At 41.3% G+C, this 12,512-nt stretch overlaps 1 protein-coding gene across 2 annotated transcripts in view; it reads right to left on the minus strand.

The window, feature by feature from the left end:
* csgalnact1a (chondroitin sulfate N-acetylgalactosaminyltransferase 1a) overlaps positions 1-9,006 on the minus strand; it is a 42,817-nt gene extending 33,811 nt beyond the window's left edge. The window contains exon 1 of one of the 2 annotated variants that reach the window (XM_035391538.1): positions 8,668-9,006. The gene's annotated coding sequence lies outside the window, so the exon portion shown is untranslated. The other variant, XM_035391539.1, reaches the window with a different exon arrangement.
* Positions 9,007-12,512: the final 3,506 nt, after the last annotated feature.

Below are 12,512 nucleotides of genomic sequence, written 5' to 3' on the forward strand. Positions count from 1 at the left end.
AACTAGATTTGCTCAGTACAACTGGGAACAACCTATCTAAGATTTTTCTACAGGCCTAATTTGTATTTATTTGTATTTGTCTGTTTGGAGTGCTTTGAACACACATAGATAACATTCAGTGGTTTTTCGGTAGCTCTCAACCTACTCAAGTAGGAATAAAAGTGAAAGGACTGTGTCTTACAAATATATTTGCTTTTCTGCGATATTGATAAAGCATTACACAAGTCCTCCTGCAAGCTGATAGATCAGTAGTGTACATGTTGTTCCATTTCGAGCATCAAGAACTTTCCTGTTCAATAGGGACTTGGAGGTTGCTCATCCTACATTTTTATTTCAACTGCATAAATAAACAAATAAATAAATAAAGAAAGAAAGAACAGCAGCAACACAAGTTTATAGTCCTGGACTGCAGCTAAGGAATGAGGTTTTCTCCTTTTCTCGTTTTTGGCATATTCTGTTTTTCAGGACTGGTCGCTGATCTCATACTGTCGATCCAGTGACAGAAACAAGGGTAATGAATGTCTGGTCCCAGGGGAAGACCGAGCTAAATGGAATGGCTGCAAGAGACAGCCGTCTGTATCTGACTGTGTTACAAAAGAGTCTCTGAAAACAAAATGGCTGAGCATGACAGGCTCTTTATTGATCCTATATATATGGGTATATGGGGGTCCTGTTGCTGCCTAATTATTGTGATTGACATGTTGCTATGGCTAAGGTTCAGCAGTGTGTTCAGAAAAACAAAAGTTCTCATTTCAGTGGTTTGAGTTGCTTGTAAAACATACAGAACAAATAGGTGTTTGTTTAAAGGTCTGCTTACAGTGCCCTTGTGTTAGATGTAAAAATGTCGACAAGGATGAATCCAAAATAAAGACGTGGCATGATACTGAATAGCAAGGCTATTTTAAAATAATCAAGTGAATCTGAATGACACGGCCTTTCATATGTATCCATATTTAACTTAAAATGAAAAAAAAAATATGGAACTAATACAGGGAGTCGCAATTGCACTCCATATTAAAACATACTGTATGAATTTTGTACATGGAGAGGAGGGATACTCAAAATCTCATGATTTGACTTCTGTGCAAGAAGTCATCTGTGTGCTGTTCGCTGTATTTGCAAAATAAATAATAAATAAAATAAATACAGCTGGTATGATATTGATGATGAACAGCTGTATGCGCTGTCCATTGTTAATAATGTAACATTTCATCTCAGTTTTTGAACATAAATATTTTCATATAAAATATAATATCAAAAAAGGCAGAGACTCCAGTACCTATCTTTGACACCAGAGGATATGACCATTAATACTAACATACCATTCTTTCGTCACACCATAATCCAGCAAGCTTCATTGGTAATCTTCACCACTGCTGATTTACATGTCAGAATTTGACAGCGTATGGTGAACACGCGCCATGCCAATTACTTTTGTCCTTTAAATTTTTATGAATTCAAACTCGCAAGATGTTTGAACAAGACTATATGCACTGGACTGCTCATTCTTCACAAAATAACCCTGATTTAAACAGTGAGAGATTAAACTGCTATTCGAAAATTAGTCAGCTCTTCAATTTCCTGTAATTTTTCTTTCTGGTAGAATTTTAGAGACTGCTTTGGGAAACATCAGAAACAAGGTTAAATTCACAGACGTTCCATTCCCTCCTTGCTTAATTGCTAGGATACTCAGCCATTCCCTATCAGAGACAGGTGAACTCAAAGAAGCACAAAACATTCCAATGGACTAAAATATGTAGAACTGAAGCATTATCATAAATGAGGCACAGTCATACATTTTAGTAGGAAAACTAAGTGTACGAAAGTTACAATAAGCAATAAGCATATTTTTATGTCTATATACTATATAAATTCACACAAGGCCATTGGCATATGATTCACATCGGTGGTGCGGGGAATTGTCATCCTGGAAGAGACCACTCCCATCAGGATCAAAATGTTTCATCGTAGGATAGAGGTGATCACTCAGAATAACTTTCTATTGATTTCCACTTCCCTCTAAGGGGACAAATGGACCAAAGCATGCCAGGAAAATGCCCTACACAGTATACATGCTATGGCCTTCGCAGGTACCAGACCTCATTCCAGTTCAACACCTATCGGAGGTTACAGACAGATGTGTCAGACAGCTCTCCACAAACATCATCAAAACACCAAATGAGGGAATATGTTTGAGAAGAATGGTGTTCCATACTTCCAGTAGAGCTCCAGAGATTTGTAAAATCAATACCAAGGCGTATTGAAGCTGTTTGTGGTGGCCCACCCAACGCCTTACTAAGACACTTTATGTTGGTTTTTCCTCTGATTTGTCACCCATCTATATATATATATATATATATATAACACCCAAACAGTGTCCTAACTGTCTCCCAGATGACTGTATTTAATTATTGCTGTACTTGTTTTTGCATTTAAGTGCTTGTTCACTTAAATGCAAAAACAAGTACAGCAATCAGTGTTCTTCTGGCTTTCTCAGGCTCCAGCTTAGTCTTGGTCTTAATGTCAAAGTGTATAATGGCAGCCTCAAATTTCACAGTGGTTCCATTCCCACACTGGTGTTCGCATAATCATGAGAAAGACCAACGCTGACTCATGTCTGACTGGATCCACAGGTAGCACTTCTAGACAAACCATTGAGTGTGATATAGAATATCTTTCTCTATTGAATCAGACAGGAAATGCCCCCAAGGTAATAGATGTAACCATTTGAAGAATAACATGAATTTGAAATGGCAAGAACTTTTTAACAGCACTAAGAATAATTTTGGTAGAAATTTGAATACAAAAACATGGACACAGAAAGTGATGCAGCATGCACATTCCCCTGTCCATTGCACAGCATGGCTGCGGCTCACAAGTCCATTCATGTGGGATGTTCTGCTGAAATTCTGAAGCTCTTTGCAATAGGTGTGGTGGGAGGGAGGCATTAAGAAAACAGTGACTCCAGTCAAGTTATTTAGCCTTGCTTAATTAGGGCATTACTTCCCTTGACTGTTCAAGGCTTTGGTTTTGTGTTCCATCTGTGAGGCGGTATCTCAATACAGCCTGTTTATTGACCATATTCAGTTGAAATGTGTTATTCAGAAGAAAAAGAATATACTTAAGAAACCTGAAGGAACGGGAACCTAATTCAACTCATCCTCATGCATCTAAAGCAATCTCAATGACGAGGGAGACTGTGCAAACTGCTGACATCCAGTATTTTTCCACAGTCTTTGATTACATGTGAGTTAGATCCTACTTGCAGTTTCTTGCCATAAGGACCTCTTTGGGAGAAGGCACCAGTCTCATTCGTCAGCAGACATGTGCTGTGAACCAAGCTTTAGCCTCATCTCTACAGCTTTTCTTTAAGCATGTTTCAGGCAATGGTGCGTGAAGTGGAGGATCATGGCATTGTGGTATACTGAGCAAAAAAGCAGTAGTTTCCACTTCTGAGGGAGACTCATCCTTGCAGAAACATTTTTTTTTTTTTTTACCATGAAGCAAAAAGCATGACTATTTCGATTTTAAAATTACTCCTTTTTTAATCCTCGCGAAATTGGGCTCATAAGCATTCGGTTCACAGATTGTGACGCAAATGTGTGTAGAAACTCATGTATTTTTCATGAACTGACTTCGGTAGGAAGCAAATAAGACCTACAAGAATTGCTTTGTATGTCGGAAAATCCTGGGCCTTGTAGAAAGAGTTAGTTCTCTGGGGATTCAATAATATGGATTCATAGAGGGAAGCAGGTCCTATTATCAAGAGACCAGACTGCTCAAGGCCAAAAAAAAGAGGGGGGTGAGAGGTGAGGCAGTCACCTTTTAACCTCGCTTCTGGCTTTAACAAATTGAACATACTGTTAGCTCACCAAATAAGCTAGGGTCTGCCGACCCAAATTAAAAACACAACATTAATCCCACAGATATGTTCCATGACCCTCTACTGATGTCTCTAGGTTTGTGGGTTTTTTTGTTTTGTTTTTTTTTTTTACTTGTGTTGAGTGTCTTCTGCTTCTGATGTTTTTCTGAAGGTCAACAAAGTGAGAAAACATCTCCTGTGGTGAGACCGGTGGCTCCTCCGTGAAGGAGGAGGAGGAGGAGGAGGAAAGGGGCTTTTGAAAGAGCTGTCCATGCTGACACCCGAGCAGGGGAAGGGCGTCCGGCCGAGCGCGGACGGGCCCTTTGTCTGAGCGAGTGGACGACATCAAACCAATCCCAGGTGTTTCCACGGCCTGATTGTGGAAGGAGAGAGGAGAGAGCGAGAGAGCCCGCTTTGATGTTCCATTGACCCTGGGCTAATTTTCACTTAAACACTAATTAGGTCAGGACTCCATGCTGTATATCGGAGCCTGTAGAAGCCAGCATCTGTGTTGCATTATAATAAAAAAATGGCTACTGACTACTCTTATTTCCTTCCATTTCCGCTTACCCGCTGTGTGTTTATTTGTTTACTCATGTAGCACCCAAAAAAAGCGTCTGTGTTTTACAAACAAAACATACAGAGACACACCACAACTATTCCTTCTTGGTCATACAAATTGTGTTTGTACTGAGAATGTAATACAATTCCCAAAGGGTACTTGTATTCTTCATCCTGTTTTAGAAGGGGTGGCTAAGTAATTAATGTGAGTTACAACACTCACAAAAAACAACAATGTATTATGCACTGCATCTCATTCAGTATATAATTAAAAGCCTTATATAAACAACATCTTTGTGTGAAGGGACAATGGGACCTAGCCAAGCTGAGTCTGTCAAAGACCTAATTTCTTCCAACAAGGCAACAACACAAACTCTAAGTCAGTAAAATCTCTTAGATTGGATCCTCAATTATTCCATTGTTTCTTTTTACAATTAGAACATGTTCATATAATTATTGCAGATACATTTGATGTTAGAAAATAACAATCAAAACAATCAATGCTTTCTTTTAATTTTTAATAGCCACCGCCATTACTACTCTTGCATCCCTAAGGGGATGCTTAGTGCTATATTATGCCTGTGGAAATTATCATAAAAACACATGGTGCTGAAGCCAGTTCACAGACAGCGTCCTTACTGTAGCTCACACCAGCGCACATCCACCACATGTTGGGTCACATCTGCGCAGAGGGCTATCAGAGTCCACGCCTCTCTTTGTTATGCGATTACCCCCTATCCTCAGAGCACCCTGCAGCAACTTGTGTTCTTCTGGCACAGAATACCAGCAAAAAAAGCAGAGGCCCTGTCCAGGAAGTGGTGCAAGAATCTGGACAGCTCCACAGCACACAGCAAGATCCAGCAGGCAGGCTGCCCTTATGTCTGGGTCCAGTTCCTGACTCATACCTTGGCAAAGGGGAACCATGTGTCTATGGAAAACGGTCCTACCACATTGGCTGCAGGTGACGGAGTTGAGGAGCTCGCATCACTGGAGACCTGAACGTGCATTACAGATGTCTGCTGATTCACTAGACATACACAATGTTTCAAGGTTTAATGGGCATATGGTATGAGGGAGCAAATACTTCCCTTGAGAGGCAACAGCGAGAAGAAATAGTAACAGAAAAAGCGACGCAAGAATCAATGCTGCACTTGTGAATTTTGCTTCATTGGTTTGTGAATACAAAAAAGGTTCCATTTCTCTTGTTTGAAAGGGGCTGTGAATCTGCCTCAGTTGCATCAGAACTGCCTTTCACGAGCCTGGCAATAATAGCCGCAGGCAAATAATAAACTATAACACGAATAGGAGTAGACTATCCATCTTCACTTGAACGTGGTTTTTCATAACTGTTCTCAGTAAAGACAGCTAAAGTACCAGTCCCATGGGGACAACCAGAACATTTGTTTGAACCCTCTGTATAACCCTCTCCACCCTTGCTTAAAACAGCTGACTCAATGTTCGATGCGCACCCCAACCTTTATAGAACATGCCATCGTACAAGTTGAGCAAAAATAGATATCGATAAGAGGTGGTTCACTGTGTGCTTCATTGTACACCACGGTTTCAGGTTTAAGGTTTTTCCCATTTTCTCTGCTCTGTTCTTGTCGTAATCGTGTTACCACAGAGAAAGTAGATTATTTTCTGACGTGCTGTGATGTTCTGTTCCAGTGGGCCTGTGGTTTATGTTCCACCACCGCTTGCTCTTCAAATATTACTAATGTGCCCTTCATCACGGTGAATGTGAAGAATATGTTTTTACAGGCATTTATGAGGCTACAGGGCAGCCATGAACCTAATTCAATGTCCTGTTCAAAAGAATACTTTTTTCCTGCTTTCTCCACGATGAAAATAACTTTGATTAAATTAATTAAAAAGTGGTGCCCTGTTTCACTAAACCCCACCTTTCACAACACAGATGTATCATGTTTAACGATATTAGAGCTGGTTTTCCAGCAGTGATGTGCTTTGCTGTTCCATTCCACAAATCTAGCAAAAGGAAAGAATAGTTCTGACATTTTCCAGATATGAGATGATACTATCTTTATCTATGTTAATAAACACAGCCAAATGTGCTCTAAAAACAAACTAGCTCAATCAGGGTCATAAGCAAGTATATCTGTTGACTATATAAGCAGCTCAGATGTAGAACAAAAATATGTGACCTATTTCCCCTCAAGAATAAAATACTCCAGTGATTAAGAAAAACAGAGGAAAATATGTCTGAAAACAATAATTATTTAGGCCCAGCAGATGTAGGCACCCTGTTCACAGGAAGAATCCAGGTGATAATGACCTGCTTCACTCGTCAGACCAGAGAACACCTGGGTTTCAGGGAGTCTGGGCAGGCCTCAGACACACGAGGCTGCAGGAGATCGCGCCCTGCGTCTGCATGCGGTGACCCAGAAACTCCTGGAGCCCAGGTAAGAGGGCTAGGGGCGGTCCGCGTGCGGGGTCAGGTTTCGAGCGTGCTGGCGGTGAGCGTGCAGAGAGAAGAGCTCGGTTAATGATGCCGCTGTGGGCTTGTCTGGCTGCGCGGATCAGGAGGGAGCCTGTAACCTGAGTGCTGAGCCCTGCCTGTCAGAGCCACTGCAGGAGGATGTGGAATATTTTTACACAGGAGAGCTCACGGAGCAGACTGACCGCGGCTATGACAGCCGTCCAGCCGCCCACGGCTCAGGGCCATGGCTAATTAGGCTACATGACCCCCGAGTACAGGAAAGTAACAGGCCACACTGCACTCACCCTGTGGAGAAATTGGGGAGTGGGTATTATGAGAACAGTTTACGGCTGTATTCTGATGAAAGTAGCCAATTCAAAGTGCAAGTTGAATCATTACTATATTTGCTTATCCTAAGAGCTGAGCTGTGACTGTAAAGCAAATCTGAGTTATTGCAACCGCTGAAAAATGCCAAGGGCCCTTCAAGAATATTTGTACACATTCGCTCCTTTCCGCATTGACGATTAATCTCTTCAATTCTCATTTGCACTTAGCAAACAGTCTGCGTATGCCTCCCTGTGTGTTTATGTGAGAGGGAAAGTGTGTGTGTGTGACTGGCTGGGAGAAAGGGGAGGGGTGCGTGACTGTAAATGTGTTAAGTATGTGAAACTCAGAAAGGGAGGGTTTGTTGCACAGTGTTGCAGAGTGTTTAAGTGTACCTCTAACAGGCTCTATGAGTAAGCTTGTTCTCCAAGCAACTCCAGTCTGTCTACCAGATCTACCCTCATTGCCAAGCAATTACAGTTCCTCTGGGTGGAGTGTGATCCCTGTTTCTCCTCAAGACAACTATTAGACGCCTTTCTCCAGCACCGTTAGAGCAATTACATTTATAGGATTCAGACCTCAGCGCACCTTTCTGCTTACAATTCTCATTGCTACACCATGTGCTTTGAACAGGAACTGGAATCTGAACATTTGAATTATTATAGCACCAACTGACATATCATGGGTTTTGTATTCACATCATGAGTTTTACCAAAACAGCGAATCACATATTGCATAATTGTTTGAAATGTCTGAACTATGAACTATTTGAACATTGTGAAAATATTGTGTAGACTGGTTTCACTAAAGAAATTGAAAATAATACTGAAAACAACATTTTGAGGCTTTTGGAATTCAGCCAACTGCCCACTCAAAGATCCAAAAACAAACAGACAAAAATTGCAGCACAATTACAGGTGTCCAAGGCATTTTGTCACACCCAGAAGCAATTCTAAATAGCTTTGTTTCCTGGTTCCTCACATGCAAATATATAATATTTTTTTCCCACATCCACCAATAATGTTCAGAAAGTAGCACATGTAATTCAAAACAGTCAAAACATAATCCTGAGGCATATGCCTGACACTTTATTTATAATGAAACAAAAGCCTGCTATGTCATCTGAAATCATGTAGTTGGTCAAGTTGTCCTTAAACCATTATTTTATCCTTACCAAAAAGCATTTATGTTATAATATTCTAAACAATGCCTGTTCTTCCTGCGTGTAAGCCCATATCCACAATTTTACAATAATCATTTTTAAAAGAAAAACTTACCTCCTGGAAATTAAACTTGGGAAACCCAGAAAACACTATACTGCCTTTTCAGGAGAAAAGTTCCAGACACCGAACAAACAGTGCATTTATACCAAGCCACTGGCATGAGAACACTGCTTCCATGCATGAGGGACTCAGGCAGAGCAACCCCACAGTCCCACTCCACTTCTCACCCGAGCACATGCTACCTCACACTCTCTGCCTACCTGCAGCTATCTGCTCCCGCGAGCTCCTCTGATAAGATGAGGGGGAGGGGGGGGGGGTGAGCTCTGACATGGTCTGGCTTCCTCTCTGCGGCCGCTGTCCTCTTCCTCCCTCCCAGCGCTAAGTCCTCTGCAGCGGAGCCCAGCGGAGTGTTCCCATGCCCACAGCAGAGCAGGCTCTACACTTTTTCCTCGTCATCGGGGGCTGTCATGAGTTTTCCGGAGTGAGCGAGTGAGGGAAAGTGTGACAGAGAGAAGAGAGAAGAGAGAGAGAGAGAGAGAGAGAGGGAGGGGGAGAGAGAGAACACGAGAGAGTGGCTCAGGCTCCTTCAGCGCACTGCACAGTGTAACTGTATCTTCTGTTCCAGCTTGCAAGCGCAAGGCTCCTCCCCCTCTGCTACTATAAAGGCCAAGTTGTTACCTGAAGCAACCTTCTGTTAGCCTCTCTGTTTACACAAGACACACTGGGAAGCTTTTACCTAGTTCCCAGCATTTATTCCTCATATTGGCTCTTGATTTAAAAAAAAAAAAAAAATTATTCAAGGTGAAACATCCCAGAGATTGGTACCATCTGGTTTAGAATAGATTGAATTATGTGTAATTTAGGGATAAAAATCCCTTTTTTTTTTTTTTTTTTTTGCAGATTTAGTCACCAGAATGGGAAACAGCCCTAGCTGACTGATGTAAACATCAGGTACATGAGGAATGAACATGGTTGCAGTCTTCAGGGAGAAACACTGATGTACAAATGCCCCTGCATTGCAGGTCAGGCTGCACTGTGCTCTCTGTAATTACATCTGAGGTCAGAATAGAGCAATCAGACAAATTCAATTTCAGTCAATTTAACATCCTCAGCCTTAACTCAGCTCATTTTAGTTATATTGTATACAAGCCTCAATCTTAACACAACTCATTCAGTTAGTTTAATAATCTACTGAACAACCAGTAGTACTGTAGCTACAACATCTGACCCAAAAACCATAGTATTACTTTTAGAAGAGTTTGTTTGACTGGGCTTTTTTTCACAGCAGTATGTACATCCTCCGAGGATGCTAAGAGCTGCTTGGGCTGTTTGTTTGTTTCTGTGCTGTCTTGTGAATAAGGTTTCAAACTGAAACTGGAGCTTCAAGGCCAGTCCACAGAGGAGAATTTCTCACGCAGGCGCTCTGCTGCCACCTGCACCATGTGAAAGCCCCAATTCTGCTGGCAGTATTTTACAGGCAGTGGAAATCATTGCGGAACTGAAGAACTCTTGTTCTGCTGGTTGCCCGTTTTGAAGGAAGGAATGTGAGCCACAGTTCTCCACAGTGGCCCATTCTGTCCCTGCGCTCCACTAGTTCACCCCTGCTGTCATTTCTTAAGCAGAATTACAAGAGAGGAGGCTTGCCAAGACTTCTTATCAGCTATCCAACTCTGGACATCCAAGTGAACAATTCTCACAGAAACTGAGACATTCTTAGAGAGGCTACAACTCGGGTGTTAGCTTCTCGTCTCAATGGACTGTCCAAAAGATTTATTTGAATCTTTCAATAAGTAAGGAAATTGGTTACATGTGGTTAGCCAAACAAGATATGAAACCAGCTAGGTTAAAATATAATTTGGTGTAATTTTTACAAATGAATATTTTATATAGATGTGCACACTCAAACACAGCATGACTGGAGAAATTAAGCAAATATGTCCTGTTTTGTTTTGTTTTTACATTTTGTAACCATTGCTTAATATTGGTTTATTTATTTTGAAGCTGTAAATAGGCTTACCATATTTTGTCCTCTCTCTCAGAGTAGCTGTTTCCCCTCAGTGGTCCGTGCTGTGAGGGTCCCTCTGCTGGACAAACATCCTCAGTGCTGGCTATCAGAAGCAGGGTCACTAGAGGAAGGGAGGTTGAGCGGCTAATCCGTGCTACACCTTCCCATTTTTGAAAAGCAAAAGGTTCCATCCATGTTACCCCTCCTCAGATTTGAATGTAAACTGAGACCCAGACTCGATGCTGCAGAACCAACATGCCAAATGGCGTACAGGCTTTCAGTTTTCCAACACTAAGCCGATGATGTTTATTCTGAGCTTTCATCTACGCCATCAGAAGGTTTAAACTGAATTTACAGAGATACAGGTTTGGATACAATCAACTCACAGTTTGATTCAAAATTAAAAACCGCAGAATTTGATACAGTGCGTGATGAGTTAAAAAAACACCAAAATTAACAAGCAGTTTATGAATAAGAAATGAACACTTTATTCTCACTGTGAGTCAGGACAAAATTGAATCCAGATTTTTACAAATGACCCAGTTCTGTCTGAGCATCCAGGTTCCCTGTAATTCTCTAAACAACTGTAAACGATTGACCCTGCAACCATGACCATGATCACCGAACCAATTCCTCCCCAGTGGATAAATATGGATCTCTTACATGGAAACCTTTTCATCATAGAAATTTAATTTATAAACTGTTCAGGTAGGAAAGTGTCATCTCCCCTTAGTATATTTGCAACTGCTTCTCAGCCTGCATAACAAGCACAGGTGTTCCCACTTCACCTCAGTCTGATATTGAACAAAAGTGTACCTCTAGACGTACAGCGCTGTGAAAAAGTATTTCCTCTGTTACTGTGCATTTGTCACACTGAATAGTTTAGAATCTTTGAACAAAATATAATATTAAACAAACAAACCTGAAGTAAACACAAAACACATTTTTTATAATTTCATTTATTTAATGAAGAAAGTTATCAAACACCCATGTGGAAAAGTAATTGCCCCCTTGATAAGTGCTTGCACCAACAACTGCAACCAAATAATTTTACATCAGTCTTTCACATCAAAACTGCTTTGTGGAGAATTGTGGAAGAAGCAAGCTAGCTACTGTGCTCCCTACACATACAAAAAGCCATCATTCCATTCACTCAATAAATGACATTTTAGGGAATGAATACTTCACTGTGAGATTCAACTGGACAATTACATGCCAGACGGCGACTTAAGGAACCCCTAGTGTTCCAAGTCAGCATAACACACTTGGGACACATTCAAACCCAGACAGACAGCCATATCTAGGTGAATTCACTGTGGCTGAGTATTCAGACCTGTGCAGGAAATATGAAAAGAGTAAGGCAGAGCTGTTCATGTTCAAGGTTTTGTGATTGATGGGAGGGGAAAGCAGGAGGCCCAGGACCCCTCAAAGCTGCTCTTCAGTTGGCTGCTCTAAGCTTTGGCACCGAGATAGGGCCATTCTTCAGATAGACAGAAAGTAGACGTGACAGAGTTGAGATTGAGAGTGAGTGTACTATGGTGCTGTTTTGCCGGCTCAGAAGATGTGCACGGGGGCTGGATTTGTCCTCCTGAGCTAATGGAATAAATTGATCATAGGCTTCACACAACACCGCAGCAAAAAATGCATTTAAATTTCCCCAATTTCTATTCTGACAGACCTCTACTCTGTAGTGCTAGCGTAGAAGAATCCCTTGTGTGCTCAGTGTAATTGTTAGCCTGCGGAGTTCTAACCAGGGTAATGTGGTACACACAAAGGGACGTTAACACAAGTCATATTGCTTGAAGCAAAATATTTAGCATATTTGTTATTTTTAACTTTAACTTTAAATTTTTTTATTTTAGTTATCATATCCTTTATTCCAAATTCAGAATGCCTACTCATAATTGTAGACTCATCTCATCACTGTAATATCCTCTGTAAACTAGAGGGAGCCCAGCAAGCATGTGTTTTCCTCTGAAGTGCTGCCACCCTCTGGATCATGCTGTCATTTATATTTAGCTTGCAGGCTCAGGATCAACAAGATAAGTAACTTATGTCTGGTGAGAGGGAAAATCTGTGATTTGAAACCCTCCATCCCTG

Source organism: Anguilla anguilla, chromosome 14 (assembly GCF_013347855.1).
Source record: "Anguilla anguilla isolate fAngAng1 chromosome 14, fAngAng1.pri, whole genome shotgun sequence".
In the NCBI taxonomy this organism is placed as follows: Eukaryota; Metazoa; Chordata; class Actinopteri; order Anguilliformes; family Anguillidae; genus Anguilla; species Anguilla anguilla.